This window comes from Eutrigla gurnardus, assembly GCF_963514095.1.
Source record: "Eutrigla gurnardus genome assembly, chromosome: 14".
In the NCBI taxonomy this organism is placed as follows: domain Eukaryota; kingdom Metazoa; phylum Chordata; class Actinopteri; order Perciformes; family Triglidae; genus Eutrigla; species Eutrigla gurnardus.
In genome coordinates this window covers 13,470,864-13,487,349 of record NC_139937.1, presented here as the reverse complement: position 1 = coordinate 13,487,349, position 16,486 = coordinate 13,470,864, and positions in this window count along the sequence as shown.

Here is a 16,486-nt window from a genome sequence, read left to right as displayed (position 1 = left end):
GGTAGCGTTAATATCTAGTGTTCAGGTGTCCGTTTACCGAACAAAAAGCTTTCGGCAACGGTCGATCAAATCTGCGGAGCTGGAAATGTCCTCTTCGCCCCACTTCTGCCACACTAAATGGCTAATGTCAACCAATTTTCAAAATAGTGGAACTTCAAAGTGTCCTTTTTGACAGTTTCGTTCAAAATGAGTGGCTGAATTCACGAAAACCAGTGGAAACTCGCAGTTACGTAGCAACATGTGAAAGCCGCATCACTTCCGTACAATTTCATTCGTTCGTCCAGGGGACAGCCAAGTTTGCTGATTACCGTTAGTTTTATGATGAGTGCATGGATGGATTGATAGATTAACTCAAAGAAAATGTATCAATATAACCTGAACAAACGCACTAGATTCATACAAAGCTGAATTTAAGTTAAAATAAATGGTGCTGTTGCTACTTGCTTAGTGGCTGATATACTGAATCATGCCAGTTTTATTTATTTGTTCAAATTCAAGTTTAAAGCAAGTTTATGTACAGTGTAACTTTTAGGAAGGTATATGCAGATTGCAATAACTAACATCATCTTCAATGTAATTGTGTTTGGTAAGTTTTACTGTCAGTTCAAAGATGCAGCTGCAAGTATTATTTTTCTTTGTCAATCAATACATTTATTTGTTCAGTATAAAAACATGCCAGATTTTATTCATTTAAAAATGCCTGACGCAAGAGCCCAAATAGATGTATTATATATTATATATTATTATGTACATACCTGTAAATTGAAAAGACAACAGTCAAACAACCTGAAGGTATGCAGCTATTAAAAAGCAACAAGCAAATCCTCAGATCCCGCTCCAACAACATTCAATAGCCAAAATGATTTTTGCCAAGTGAGCCATTTAATATTTTACCACTGTTCTCAGTACTCAGCCACTTTGATTAGTATTAAATATCTTAAATGCAGTGTAGTTAAATCAGGAAATAATGCTGATGTGATCTGAATTCACACGTTGTTATGTCAGTTCTAGAGGTGAATTAACTTTAGTGGATGTAAACATGAACATTTTCACAGCTATTAAGAAACATGTTTTGGGGCTCCCTAAAGGGAAAGTTTTCCCGTGTGCTAAGAGCCTTTTCTCTGCAGCCTCTAACCTTCACTGTGACTCCATCCCATCCAAACTCTCCACCAACAGCAGGCAAGGACGTCACAGAGTACGATACAAGTATACAAACTTCGTCTCTCTCTGTCAAGCATGTAACTTCAAACAAAGGTTCGGGGTTCGTACCAAATTCCATCTTGCGTTAATGAAGACAATCTCTGTATATGATGTCATGGGGGTTATTCACGGTGCCAACTCTGGTAGTTGGAGCTAGCAAAAAGAGTGATCATAAAGGAAACATTTCTCCAAAGATAGAAAAAAAAGCCCTCAGAAAATAGAGTGTGAGCTGATAGAGGCTCTGCTCCCCAGAGAAAACATGGCGACGTCTTCAGTGTCTGGGAAACACTCCAATGCCTATAAATACAAAGAGCCAAGGCACAGCTGTGAACTGCAAAGGTTAAAGCAATTTGTGCTGAGTTATTGGCGATTTGAGTAGTATTTTGTTTTCCCGGGATCCTACTGTATTACAAAAGGTAACCTCCTTTGTCATGTGGCTGTTTCACAAAAGCACACAGATCTTGGCTTTCATCAATCCTAAACTGAGCCAGCTTGTTGGACCTATAAAGTCATTTTGCTGTGGATCATTCGCTGGAGAGTACTCAGAGTTTCCTTCAAGATCACATGTGCAGTGGGAGCCGTGTGTTAACAAGATTCATGAAAAGGAGTGTAGTAGCCCAACATCGTGGTGTTCCCTGTTTTATATTTAATTATATCATTATTATTGTAGAAAAAAATTCAGCTACACGTGAAGCTTCGGTTTAGTGATTTCTGCATTGCTGTAGTTGTTACAGGTGGTCAGTATACTTTTCGCAGCTGTCTTCATGATGTGTGTGTGTGTTTGCATATTTTGAGGTGTGATTTTGTGTTTATCTATATCCTTACTGACTACACAAATCAGACAAACTACACCAACAAGCGGGACACAAAGAAAATCAAATTCAAGGCAAACTCACTAATGAAACAACAAATGTTTGAGAGAGTGGCTGCATGCAGTTATTAGAGACGGGATGCCGTTCAGCAATTTCTTGCAGTGTTTGCTGATATTTTACATTGAATCTCTGGCAGTAACATAGTTTACTACTACTACTTAAATAATAATATAATAGATGTAGAGCAGTCTCTGCTACCTTAAGCCTGTGATAGTATGTGAAGTAATTTAACCAAATAGTGATAATTGTGTCAACTATAAATTGTTACTGAAAAATACTAGTAATTGTTAGACTAAAATAATTGTAATATTACCATAGTATAGTATTTAATTGCATTAGTGTTGAGGCATTTCCTTACATTTTTTAGTTTGTGTTTAAAGGTGTGTGCTGCTCTACTACACAGCATTGTATTTGATGAAATCAGTGGGTGACTGAAAGAAAAGAACAAGCAGCCAGAGTAAAATACTAGAGATGGTGTCACATCAACAACAGCACAGGTACAGACTTTTGTTTAATGAATTGGTTAAAAATGTTCATTGAAATAAAATATTAAATTATTTATCCTCTGTAATTTTACATCAGTTACAATTTGGCAAATAAATACAAATAAAATCTGGCAAGGTAATTGTATTTGAGATATACAGTATATAATTCAACAACTCATAAAGTCATAAAACCATATTTATGCCATTGTACATTTTTAGTCTGGTAGACCTGTTTCCAGTAATTGTGTGGATATAAACACCAATATTGCTGGAATATAGCTTTTAAAAAATACATTTTTCTTAAACAATTAAATACTTACTCAAGTGTTTGTGCTAATTCCATGAAGTGACTTTAATTCTTTATTATTTCTGCTATAACCTCTAGTGAAATTATTCCAAAATAGATGCAGGCAAAAGAAATCTCATATTCACAGATTCTTTTGGACACACAAACACCCCACAGGGGGTACAGGGCTGATAATTAAGAGCCTAATGGATCTTGTATGTCTGTGTGTGTGTGTGTGTGTGTGTGTGTGTGTGTGTGTGTGTGTGTGTGTGTGTGTGTGTGTGTGTGTGTGTGTGTGTGTGTGTGTGCGTGTGTGTGTGTGTGTGTGTACACGGCACTGGTCACATTTTGGCTGGCATTTGCATGGATGAATGAGTTGTCTGGTCACTGTCTCTGTAGTGCGATGAGGCTCTATTGTCGACACCAAAAGAGCTGACCGTCTCCACAGACCTGTGGGCAGCCAATCACAAGTCCAGTTCTCATTAACAGGCATCCATTGTTGGTGACAACAGGAGATAATTACCTTTGACTATAAAAGCTCAAGCTCTCTTTTTTCCCAGTAGCAACAATGCTTGGCCCATCATAGAGACCATGGGCCGCTTTAGAGATAAAAAACGCTCTTGTTTTTGATAGGAGGCATGTCTATGACTTTCAAGTTGCTTTGAATACTTTTTAAATATATTGAATAATCGGTTACAATTTGGCATGAATACATTAAATCAACTACTTGGACTTGTTTCTTACAAAAAAAAAGGAATAACTGGCACATTTCTTAGCAATCCCTGTAGCAGTTTTTCATCACTTTGTCTTGACTGATCTCTGTCTGAAACAGACCCATGCAGCTAAGACCAAAACAAAGAAACGCATCAGAGAAACGGATGCACCACACACACACACACACACACACACACACACACACACACACACACACACACAAACAGTGCCCAGCCAGATTTAGAGTTAACAAGATCGGATGATGTGAATAGAGGGCTAGTGGGCATGCTCGGTGATTGACAGGCCGGGCCGCTGTCAGCTCCTCCAGGCAGGCATCAGCGAGCAGCAGTCCTGCTACTGTCAGAGCTCTGTTCTGGTCCACTGTGCCACACATACATATGCACATGGCCGAGCACACACAAATGCAAATGGGGATGGACACACACGTTTAAGCGCAAGCACAGCTACATGCACACACACACACACACACAGTAAGAGACACACACACACTTTCTTTGTCACTCACATACACATCCAAGCACTCACACGCTTTCTGTCCCTCTGCTATGCCCCAGCTGTCAAAAGCCAGTTAGATAACGAGTCTGCTGCTCTCCTTCGTCTTTGCATAGAGGCTGAGGAGCTGGTTATTGCTAGTTGTATAGAACAGTATATGTGTGGTTTTCTCCCAGCTGCAGCACAGTCAGCCCACATGGGGAAATGTCTCATGAGGCTCTGAGAATATCCAGGCATGCCTGCCCATCTTGCTTTAGATTGAGACAGTGATAGGCAGCTAACCTCCTAGTTTAATGTGCTTCCCCAGGAAAAAAAAAACAAAAGAAACATGTAGCAATGCATCATGTATTGTACTAGTTTATGCACTGTTGTAGGTGCCTGTGATTTATAAATGGATCGTCATAAGTTATAGTATGGCATAATTTACCCCAGACATGTCTGTGGTCCGTGCCGTTATAAATATGACTTCCAGGTGGCAGGACATTTTATTATTCACATTTAAATAAAGTTGAGAGTCCGACACGGTTTATGCATGTTAGGCTTGTCAGCGGTGCAAACCTGTTAACGTGTGAAGTACCTGTGCTGAGAGGGTCGTACTGGCTTGACAACAGAGAGTGGAGCTGGCATGGCAGTTGTTCTCAGGTGAAGACTTACATTGCTGTTAATCAAAGAGCACAGGTGGCAGACTTGAGTGCAGATTTAAAGCTGTAAAATATGTTTAACACTTTTTGTAAAGTCAATAAGGAAAATGTACTTTATTGGAATATTTCTTCGAACAAAATGTAGGGGTTGTAGCCATGCTAGCCGCTCTGTTGGGTTGTACTTCATCACATGCTCTAAATGGCGTAAAATAGCACTGGATTAATGTAGTAAGAGGAATTTGACCTCCCATGCAGAGGAGACTGACGTGCTGGTAAGAGCAGTAAAAGCCCGTGATGTGGCATTATATTGGGATGGGAGAACCCCACCAAAAATACATATACCAGTGAAGCAGGCCTGGGGGGAGATTGCAGCAATTGCCACGTCTGGCTTCACCAGAAAGTAGAACCGGTGCCGAAATCAGTACAATGACGTTCAAAAACAGGGAAAGTCGAAGCTTGTGGGTAACAAAAGAACTCTGGATCTGCTTCTACCCAGACCCTGACACCAGCAGAGGATATGGCTGCGTCCACCCTCACTGCTGAACCTCCCTCCACAGCTGGCCCGTATGCACTGCTCCAGAGACCTCAATCTTCTTCTGGCGGAGCTGCCTGACATTGTTTTTATTTATTGTCCAGCTTTGTTACATTTTTTTAAATGTCAATGATATAATGAAATATTTTTTCTTGTAATTATTAATGGTTTGCATCAATTAGAACTGCTGCGTCCCTGTGGAGAGAAGCAGGTGTGTAAACTAGCATCTAAATAACGCGTCACTGACTTTTACTTTTACCTGGTTTGTGGTGGAATCGTTTTCTGAAACACCAAAATAGCACCTGGGAAACTTTGCACTGAACCACACCTCATTTTCCCACCGACACACCCGGGGGAGCGCAAGTTCATTTCCTATCTTACCGACATGCGTATGGTGGAAAGGTCCGCTGTATGTCGGATGGAAAATAGCGATGATACTTGCGTTAGTGTTGAAAGTGCAATGCGCTGGGTGCAAGATGGGGCCCCGCATCTTTTTATCGTTCTGTCTACACTCAGGTCTGACTTCCATCGGAATCTTCCACATCTGACTCTATTGCCAAATGCTGACAATGCCATTTAGCAGAACGTTTCCAATGTATCCGACTGATTGCAAAACTTCTCCGGCTTTTTATTGTTAATGACAGAATCTGCAAATATAATAGAAAGCGGAGAGAATCTGTCATCTGCTATTGTTTTCCAGTCGGCGTCCTCCAAGTGAACTTCACCGACCGACGGTTTAATTGGTTTCAGGGAATCGGGTGTGAAGCGGAGTCATGACCTTGATCTTTCTCCCTGATAAATGACTCTTTTTTTTATACCAACTATACATGCAAATATGCAAAGTGGGTGTGTATGTGTGTTAGAGAGCTGAGATGGAGGTAAACAGATACAGATTGTCTCATTTTATTGTGTGTTTAGTGGCTGATTAGAGGCCTAATTAAATACAGTGTTAGTGAGTTCAGAGGCAAACAGAGGAGACACTGACCCTGCGACTTCTAATGCACCCTGGGGATCATCTGAACAAAGAGAGTAGATGCACACAGGCCGATAGGCTACATGCATTCAGACTGAACAAACAAGCATCATCAGACCTTTATCAACAGAACCTGTCCTTAATTCATTCTTCACCTTGCATGATAAATAATAATAGGATGGCAGGGGGGAAATTAAGCTAAACTAAACATTAACTGATGATGATGTTGGCTTTAGTTCAGGACTGGGGGTTAAAACGCTAAAAAGTAAAAACACTAAATAAATCATCCTTAAAAAAAGTCACAATCTTGCCATTTGTCCAAGACTAACTAACTAGGGACAAACTATTGACAATCTTGAAGTCACTGGACGTCCAGTTATTCCTTCTAAAACTGCAGAAACGTTTTTTGGATGAAATTTCTGCTGTGAGCAGCAGCCATCAAAATCATTAAAGTGTGTCCTTCTGTTGTATCGATGTAACAGGTGTTTATTCCAGCGGAATACCGCATTAAAATTGTTAACACGAGAATATTGAGGCTCTTGAAAGAGAAGTTAATGTTATATTTGTCTACTTACTCTATGCTGCATGTAAAACAGCAATTGTTTCAAATCACTAACGACTTAAAGAACATTGGAGTGTGTAATTCTCCATTGGATTCATCACTGTTTGATAGTAAGCTCAGAGAGTGAATGGTACTGTAGGGCCCTTTGATTTCCCCGATGTGGAAAACGCAGACGGATTCAACTGTAAAACACAGAATTCCATGGAATTTGTCAAACTGGATACAATTAATAAAAATCGATGATTTCACCAACATTATAACATCGCACCTAAACTGAAAAAGGGAAACAAACACGTTGTCGAGAGTCTCTACTGTGTTTTAGCGTAATTAACACGTTTCACATCAGAAACATTCAGAAATGAACTGATTCACAACTGAAAGTGAAACTTAAATAGTGGCTAGTGGAACAGATGCCCTGACTTTAGGGTAAAAGGGGGGAGGGGGGGATTTGAAAAAGTGGGTGGTTGCATATTATGCACATGTTCATGGTCTCTAAATGACAAGGAATTAGAATTCGAACTAATAGAAGGTTTCTTCAGTAAATTTCTTAATTAATTCATCAACCACATGATTAGACACAATTTGATGGGAAAAAAAAGCTCTAAGATTGTAAAACACAGAATCTAGAAAAATGAAAATGGAAAACAGAATTTAGAAAAAAATAAAATGGAAAACAGAACTCAAAATCAATTTTAAAAAATCAAACGGAATTCATAATAGGGTCCTAATTAGTATTGGTATTCCAAATTCTACTATAAAGAATTATTTGATGAATTACCACCACTGCATATAGAGTAAACAAGTATAATCAATGTATCAATTCAATGTTGTGATAAACTATCACAAAAAAATGTCTTTAACCATAGGTTGAACCAGTGAAAGCCAAAATGCCCTTGGAAGCTGATGCACCTTTAGGAAAGAAGGGAGTGTAACCTTGGTTGGGTCTTGCAGACCTAGATTGATACCAGAGATGGTTCAGAACAGGCCGTGTCAGAAATTACTCGCTGCATAGTCCACTATATAGTGAGCTGTCTGAGTATAGTGACAATGCTATACTTCAATAGAGATAGCATACAGCTAACAAATATATGGCAGAATATATTGACAATGACAAATGAGCATTGTGCCGGGGTAAGAATGCAACATTGTGGGATGGAAATTAGAGAGTAAACCATATGGATCATTGTAGCATCAGTTTACAAAGAAACAAGTAAATAAATACAGCAGTACGGTGTTCATATGACATGAACATAATGCCAAATAGATCAAATGTGTACAATCAAAACTAAATGAGTATTTTGAGTGAAAAGGTGGTGAGGAGGTGAAACGACATATTTCTGCTCAACATTAACATATGCCCTCGGTATGAAAAATATAGACGTGCTGCAAAACCTCGGCTTCATATGCTTCACAGACACAGATAATATATGTACAGAATGATGCAGAGGCAAGGTGAGTAGTGGTCTAAAAATCAGAAGATGCGTTGCATACAGTACACAGAAGCACTGACACGTGCATGGTTATGTTGTCAGCTTCATTATCAGTAAGGGAGGAAAGCCAAAAATGAGCCAAAATATCACCGCAGTGGCCAAACCTTTGATTCCCGTTTAGCTCATGTTCCTCCTCAGGCCCGTGAAGGCTATTTTACATGCAGACCCCCTCCACTACTGCACCCCAACCCCACCTTTTTATTCCCCAACCCTCTCATCCCCTCTCCACCCCATTTGCGCCAACAATACCCCTCTCACCGCACCGCCCCACTCTCAACAGGCTTCTGTGGAATTTATTCAAATATTTTGACATTTCGCCTCCCCTCACTTCCCGAGCAGAAATGATTTGTGACAGCTGGAGATGGGCTCGGTCGGAGGAGCTTCCTCCAACACCCTGCCTTTCTTTTTTTCCTCCCGTCCTAAAGGCTGATTTCTTTACTCTTTTCGACTCCCATCTTTTTTTTTTTCAATCCTCCTTTATTCGCCACTGCTCCTCCTGTCAACCGGCGTCGGCCTTGAAAGCTCCTCTTTTTTTGTTTTGTTTTTTGATGTGACTCCACAGTGTTATAGACAAACTGGGTGATATTTCTCTATTTGTTGACATTTTGTGTTTGCTGCCTTTTTTTTGTGCCTTTTGCTCGATGCCCACCAACTGTCTGATCCTGTGCTGACACCACGTATCAGCGGCAATCCTCACAGTGCAATAAAGCAACTCCTTTAATTGTTGATAGAAGATGAAAATGTTAATCAGGTGTTTACTATCGTACAGTTTGATCCACCATAGGTTGACGTACATAAAGTACAGGGAGTTAAATCCGAACTACCAACAGTTTCAAGGTGCCTTATTTTCCCACATGCATTTCTACAGGCGATAAACCGATCGAGCATCAAAATGAGGAAGTGGTGCATCAGGCAGTGATGCCTGTGACAGCAGCGTGCAGACTACAGCGCAGTGCACTGACAACAAAGACTCCATTTGAATAATGCTGCTCATTAGTTGGGGGACAGGGCCTTTTTCTGTTGGCGCCTGTCCCTGGTCACTTTGCACTGCCGCGATAGACAAACACACACACTCAACACCAAGGTTGTCATCCATCACCGTGCTGAGAGAAAGGTACAAGCTGCCCAAGACAAATGCGCCTTTCTGGTTTTTATTTCCTCCGCAATGATTAGACATTTCCTCCCCGGGTGGAGCATCACAGCATCCACACACGGAGAATAAAGTGATGCCAGCTCTCCCATGCTGTACTTGGTGCCATCTGAAAAGAGCTATTGAAGAAAGATATGAACATTCAGTGGAGACTTCAGCTGCTGGAAATCCTTTATCAACTCTGGTATCAGCACACTCAACAATAATAAACCCTCCTGGCTCACCAGACGCAACAGCATCAGTACAATTTGGCATCCAAACAGGATGTTGCTTTTGAGTTAGCCAGATTCTGGACTCTCAATTTCTCTGTTAGGCTTTCTTTATTCTGTTAAAGTAATGATTTGACATTTTGGGAAATTAGCTTATTCGCTTTCTTGCCAAGAGTTAGATGAGAAGATCGATACCACTCCCATGTCTGTATGGTAAATGTGAAGTTACCGCCAGCAGCCACAAAGACTGGAAAAAACTGCTAGCCTGGTTGTGTCCAAAGGTCACAAAACCCTCTCACCAGGATCTTTAAAGCTCAATAATGATGGTAGTATGGCTTCATATTTACTGATTTACACTCAAATGAGAGAATTTCAAAAATGTGGCTCCTTTTAAACACTGTACTACTGGGAATGTAAAGGTATATTTATAATCAATATAAGTAACAACACCCAGGATCAGGAAAATCCATCTGCATCATAAGCACATTCTAAAAATAAGAATACAAAAATAAAAATAAATAAAATGACTCAATTATTATTATTATGCAAAGAACATCCCAGCAATGAAATAATTTGATGTAAAAAAAATAAAAATAAAATACAGCAACATTGCGACTGGTGAACAGACCTGAGGAAAATCCAACTGAAGCTCCATAAAAGGAAAGAATCAGTCATCTGCCAAGGACAGCCGGAGCTAATAAGTGTGTAACATGATAGAAAAGAAAATTAGTTCATAGCTGTCATCTTCTTGATGAAGAGGCAATCAAAATCAAAGTGAATCATTCCGTGAGGAGGATTGTGTTTTGGAATTCAAACGGGCAATGCTTCAATATGACAAATCAGCCAGTGTGGTGCATGTTGATTGATTCCATCCATGAAAACCTAATAGATTTAGCCCTCTGTGAATTTGGCTCTCATTAACCTCACAGCGTTTTCATATGAGAATGTATTGGAGCCATTTTATCCACCACTCAAAGGCAATTCACTGGGTGATAAATCCTTTGGCTTATCTGGCTGCAGGTGACAGCACAGCAGCGCGCTGAAGCTGACTGGGGCACAAACACACACAACAATGCACGCACGCGCACACGCGCATCGCACACATATTCACACTCCACTTAAACACACGTACACACGTTCTGCAGACACACGCGCACACACATTTTCTTGAAGGGATTGCCATGGTGACCCGTGAGCGGAAAAACCTTGTGATCCGACTGGAACCGAAGACATGCTGCTTGACCCGAGCAACCAGCCGCAACAGAAAAATCTTCCTCTCAGTTCCCCCGAAAAGAAGAGGAAGAAGGAGGGTGGGGGGGGAACAGAATTCAATTACACAGTCGAAACCCACTCCTTGCCCTCCGGGAGTGATATCAGCACCATTTAAAAGTCTGATTACTCACAAAACCAATAACATTTTGACTCCTTGGTAATGGACCAGTAGATTAGAAAATTTAGATTACATTTAACTGCCTGTAGATTCTCATTAAAACGCCACCAACTAGTTAGAAACAATAGGTAATTAAGAGTGTAATGAAGCGCAGTAGCGTTAGCGCACGACGGCTGTACGCTACTCTTGTGGGACCCAGCCTTACTTTGCGCTTATCCTGCAGCAAAGCCATACCCGCAACTCATTTGGGCAATACGACATATTTAATTAGATTAATGAATTTCGGTGGCGTCTCTGCGGGGTTGGTTGTGCTCCTTGCAGTGACAGTGTAACAACAGATTATATATTAGCGGAGGCCCGCGAGCTGCAGGCAGGCCGGTGCAGGTTGGTCCCTCAACGGAGGCGCGACGTGTGACATTTTGGGTGGAACTTGTCTCAGGTTCACTCCCGCTAAATTGTCAAATGCAAATAATCATGAGCAAATACGTGCCGCACGAGTAAACACAAAACTTGCATCCAAAACTCCAGATTTGATTTAGCGAAGTGAGGTCTATTGAATTAAACATGATTGATTGTAACACAGGGGGAACGCAAACAGAGGCAAGAAAGCCCAGGGTTATAAATGGGTTAGCGCCCGTGTTTGGCTTTAAGCTAGTCTCTGTGGCTCTGGCCGGCCACAAGTAAATGCTTCTACACAACGTAAAGACTAAAAGGAAATGAAACGGGGCATGGAGCTCTGAGGCTGAGACAAACAAGTTTAAAAATACTTCAGCCTCCTGCAACAGTCATTACAGTTTTCAGATGTGGTGAAAAGTGGATAAGCTCTGAAATTAAGATTACACAAACAGGTTTCCATGTGATCAAAATGAAGATTACACAAACATGATATTGTGAATGAAATAGGCTCGCTAACAGTTGGAAAAATGAAGATTAGGCAATGTTTTCTGTAGTGTAACATCCACCATCACTTCTGCTTTCCATTTCGGTGTCACATGCCACCTTTTTGTAGTAAGTCTTAGCTCACTCATTCCTTTTGTGTGGTGGAGACCGACTGCAATTCTCTCAGTTTCCACATGCAAAGCAAAAGACGAGCGCTCGTTCACAAAATTCCAGGTGATCAGGTTTTCTGCCAGGGGCTGAAAGTTAAGGTCCACATTTTTAGCAATAAAATCAAGTTTAGTTTAGATTTTGATTTGTAAAACTATAAGATCTGACTTAATGTGTACAGCTTTAGAGTTAATACAAGTCAAACTTTAAGTTTAGAGCTTGGTAGCGAGGTTTCTGCTTTGTTTTAGGTTGAGTTTGGTTTTCAAATCACTATCTATTATTGAATTTACATTAAGACTATAAATTTGACTGTAGTTTTAGCCTTAACGATACAGCCTGTCTTGTTTAGCTTGGTAAACATATTCATACAAATAGACATGTATGAGCCAAATCTCAGTCCTCACACTTGAATCTGTAACCTCTTCAACTTGACATTTAACCACCTTTTAATTAACTGCCCGTTGTGCTATTACAATCTAGAGTCATTAGCAACAAACAACACTGTAGAACTAACAGGCTGTCAATACTGAGCAACATACACCTTTCTGTAGTTCAGTGCCAGTGTTGTCTCTGAAAACATGCCGTTTAGACCAGTTCTCCTTTTATAGTATCACACTGCCCTCTATAGGGATGGATCGGAACTGCGCTGCATCGATCCTCAGCACAGAGGTGTATTTTAGTGGTATACCCTCCCCAGCTGTTTTCATAGCACTCTATTGATCTACATTTCAACAGAGAGAGAGAGAGAGAGAGAGAGAGAGAGAGAGAGAGAAACACATTTTGCTGAGAAGATTTTTAGCAACACTTTGCTCAGTGGAGCTTTCTTCAGTGTAAACTATAAATGGCCTGCTTTATAACTTTTAGACCGACTTCAGTGACAGACCGTCTCTGTGTACACAGACTGTGTGTGAATCACAAGGGGAATATGTCGAGAAAACACACTCGCACATACACACCTCCAACCTGGCAGAGTGTTTGTGCTTGTAAACACTTGAATAATTGAGCCAGATTCAAACACACCGTCTCTCCAAAAGGAGTCATGGAGGAGGAGGAGGAGGAGGAGGAGGAAGCAGAGAAGGAGAGCAGATGGCCCAGTGCAGATAGAGTCAGAGACTGGGAGCTAGGAGTGTTCTCTGAAGGACGAGGTCTTGTATTGTTGTGGCTGCGAGGGTCGCTCCGTCACACGGCGTACCAGGGGTCCCCAAAGAGTCAGGGTCTTATGGTGTCAGTGTCCCCCCAGTCCACATCCCAAGCCCTGGCCTATTGTCATTCCTGTTTTTTAATTTCTCGAACGCAATCAAGTGTGACACAAACTGTTTACCTAGCGTGTCTGCCACAACCAGGAAGAGAAAAGACGGGGGGAAAAACAGACACACAAGCCAGGATCTCGGCACAAAATAATCCCCCATAATACCAGAGAGCTTAAAGAGGCTTTGCCAATACCTCCCCCTCCCCTCCACATCTCTTTGCTCTTATGAAAAAAGGAGGGGGAGATAAAGTGGAAAAAAGAGGGGGGGGAACACATCAGAAGAAAGCTGTTAAATTCGCCCCTCAGTCTCGTTTGGGATTGCTAATTATTGTTTTTACAGTACAACAATTGGGGTATTAGGGCATAAGCGGCTGGAGATAACATCCAGAGGAAGGCGAGGGGAGGGAAAGGGGAGAAAAGGGAAGAGGAGCGTGGGGGAGAAAGATAATAGGTCGACAGAAGGGGAGCTATGATAGGGTCTGGTCCATGGCGGTGTCTCTTCCTTGCTCTCTGCTACAGCACACCACAGTATCAGGAGACGCACTGACTCACTCTGTCTCCAAGGATCTTCAGAAAGTGAAGGAAACTTGACAAGGAAAAGTTTTGAACATCGGGACAGTTTACAGATCGCCCAAAAAAATCAGAGAAGGTGAAGGAGAACAGAAGTTACATCCATAATACATTCTCTTCACACTTTACCAGTTAACGACTGTATTGTACAAACTTCCAACCTCATATGTACAGATCCACATACGGGCAGAATCCCTTAATATAACAACTTATATTTGTATGTGACAGAGGTCAGTCAGAGTGATGAATCCACAGAGAATGATTAGTCGAATCACTGCAGTTTAACACTTCTACGGTGCTTCAATGTCCAATTCGTACTTTTGGTTTTGGGGTCTAAAACTTTAACTATTTTGGTTTCAGTCTTTTTCAGCCACAGCAGCAAACAGGTGATTTCATGCTCATTTTTCCAGTACCACACAAAAGACAACTAGCTGGTGAATATTGGGGCAACTAAAAAGAGCCAGATACCTTTGTGGTGGAGATCAAAAACAGAGCTAAAAGGCCGGTGAAATTTGGACTTACATTCTTCAGCTGGCCAGAAATACTCAAATAAATGCTAATGTTGGTCTGAATCTGTACCGGCAAATGCTTGCTGTAAAGCTATATCAACTTAAAAGATGATGCTTTGTCAGTAGCATACCATACAAATCTAGCACAAGTTTAACTAAATTTACAGAAATTTGGCAGAAGACAATACAATGCTATCATAATGGCAAAAACAGATGTCTCCTCATCTCTCCATACAGATCTCAAGTCTCCGTTTGATGCTCTATTTTCCACCGAAGCTACCGCTATACCAAGTATATACTTGATGGGTAAGTCCCGTGCTTTATGTACATCACGTTAAGTCACTTAGTCTTTTTGCAGTGCACTTTGAAGCATTGTGTTGCTCCCAATAAACTATTACCTCAACTAGTTTCACTCAGTTTTTTCCCTATCCTGTAAGGAGGAGATATAAATAAAGATGCTTAGATGTGATGTATCCTCTCTGGCAGCTTCAAGGACAATTAACTATTTTAGTAAAGTTAAGTATTTACATTGGTACAAAAGTTATTTAAATATCAGATACTCAACCAATGTATGCATTTTCTTTCCATTTCAAGGTTACATTTCCCCATCTGACTTTATTATTTTTCTTTCGCAGGTAAGTAAACAAGATTTTCACTTTTTCTTGAGCGGGTAAAGTCAAATATGACAGATATTTATAAAAACTGTCTATGATTCAATAAACATAGTTATTGCTTACTCTAACATAGATGACTTGGTGCATTGGAATTGAACAACTGTTACCATTACCATTGACAGTTACTCCATTAATCATACACACTAGCATAGTTAACCACAAACATACACATTAGCAACCCGATACCCTGCATGTCCGTCTTACTGAGCCAAACACACAACGTGTTGCTCCTGCGCCACATCACTCAAAACCTGTCAACGTTAATAAAACAACTTATCACCATATTCCGAAGTTCAAGAGCATAATAACCGCTTCGTACCTGTAGGGTAGACATCGATATCGCTTCCTGTCTGGCAGCCTCCCTGAGGCGCCGTGTCCGACCTGTGCAGGCATCACTAATCAATCAGGAGCGTCATCATCTCTCCGAGAGGCTCAACAGGTAGATCGATTTATTCTTCTGGCATGTAGATGTAGCCTACTTGTTCAAAGTTTTAAATCCCGTTTGCCGTTTCTTTGTTTTCACCTCTTGTAGGCTACGAGTTTTTTTTTTCTGTTATGGTCAGCCAGTGATACTATAAGGGACCATAACATAGAAAAAAAAATTATTGATGTATTACTCTTATTATTATTCAGTCAGAGGGAAGTCAGCTCTGGCCTGTATCGGTTGCCAAAGCAAAAACATCAGAGCAGACAGATTTCTTCACTCCAACAGCTGCATTTTGGACCAAATGAAGACTTCTTGTTGCTGTCATGGGTTAGCCGGAGAAAAGGTCATTGCAGTAATCAGCTCTGGATGTCCGTGTCTGAACTGGATAAAATGGAATGGAACTTGGCTTTGTTATGTAAATTTAAAAAAGGCAGATTTTGGTGTGTGAATCGAGTGTAAGAGAGAGATCAAAAACTATTCTCAAACATTCTTGACTATGCCTCTGACATATTTTGCAGCTCATCATGATTTACGGAAACATCCATTCAAACAAGTATTTGTATGGCTGGAAGCAACTGTCTTCTGGACAATGAAATGGGAAGTTGAGACAAACTTTCTCAAGCTGGGAGGGGTCGTTGGTCGGGGAAAATTTGTGAGTTGTCGGCATAATAGACATTTGTGCTGTAGTTTTTAAAGATGTGGCAGCATGTGCACAAAAGAATAAAAGTAGTCCAAGTACTGATCTCTGTGGAACTTATTTAACCTTAGAACAGGAAGATGCAGGGTTGTTGTACACAACACATTGTAGTTCTGTTACTTAGTTCTGTCTCTGTGCTCAGGAGCCACAGAATCATCCTGTTTGGTCGGTGGCACTGGCAGACAAAGTTATAGATCACACAATATGTCCTCTAACGATTCATTTTGTTCCAGTAAAGAAAGTTACTCACAGGAAGAACTACCATCGAAAATAGTGCAAGGTGTATTATGAGTAAA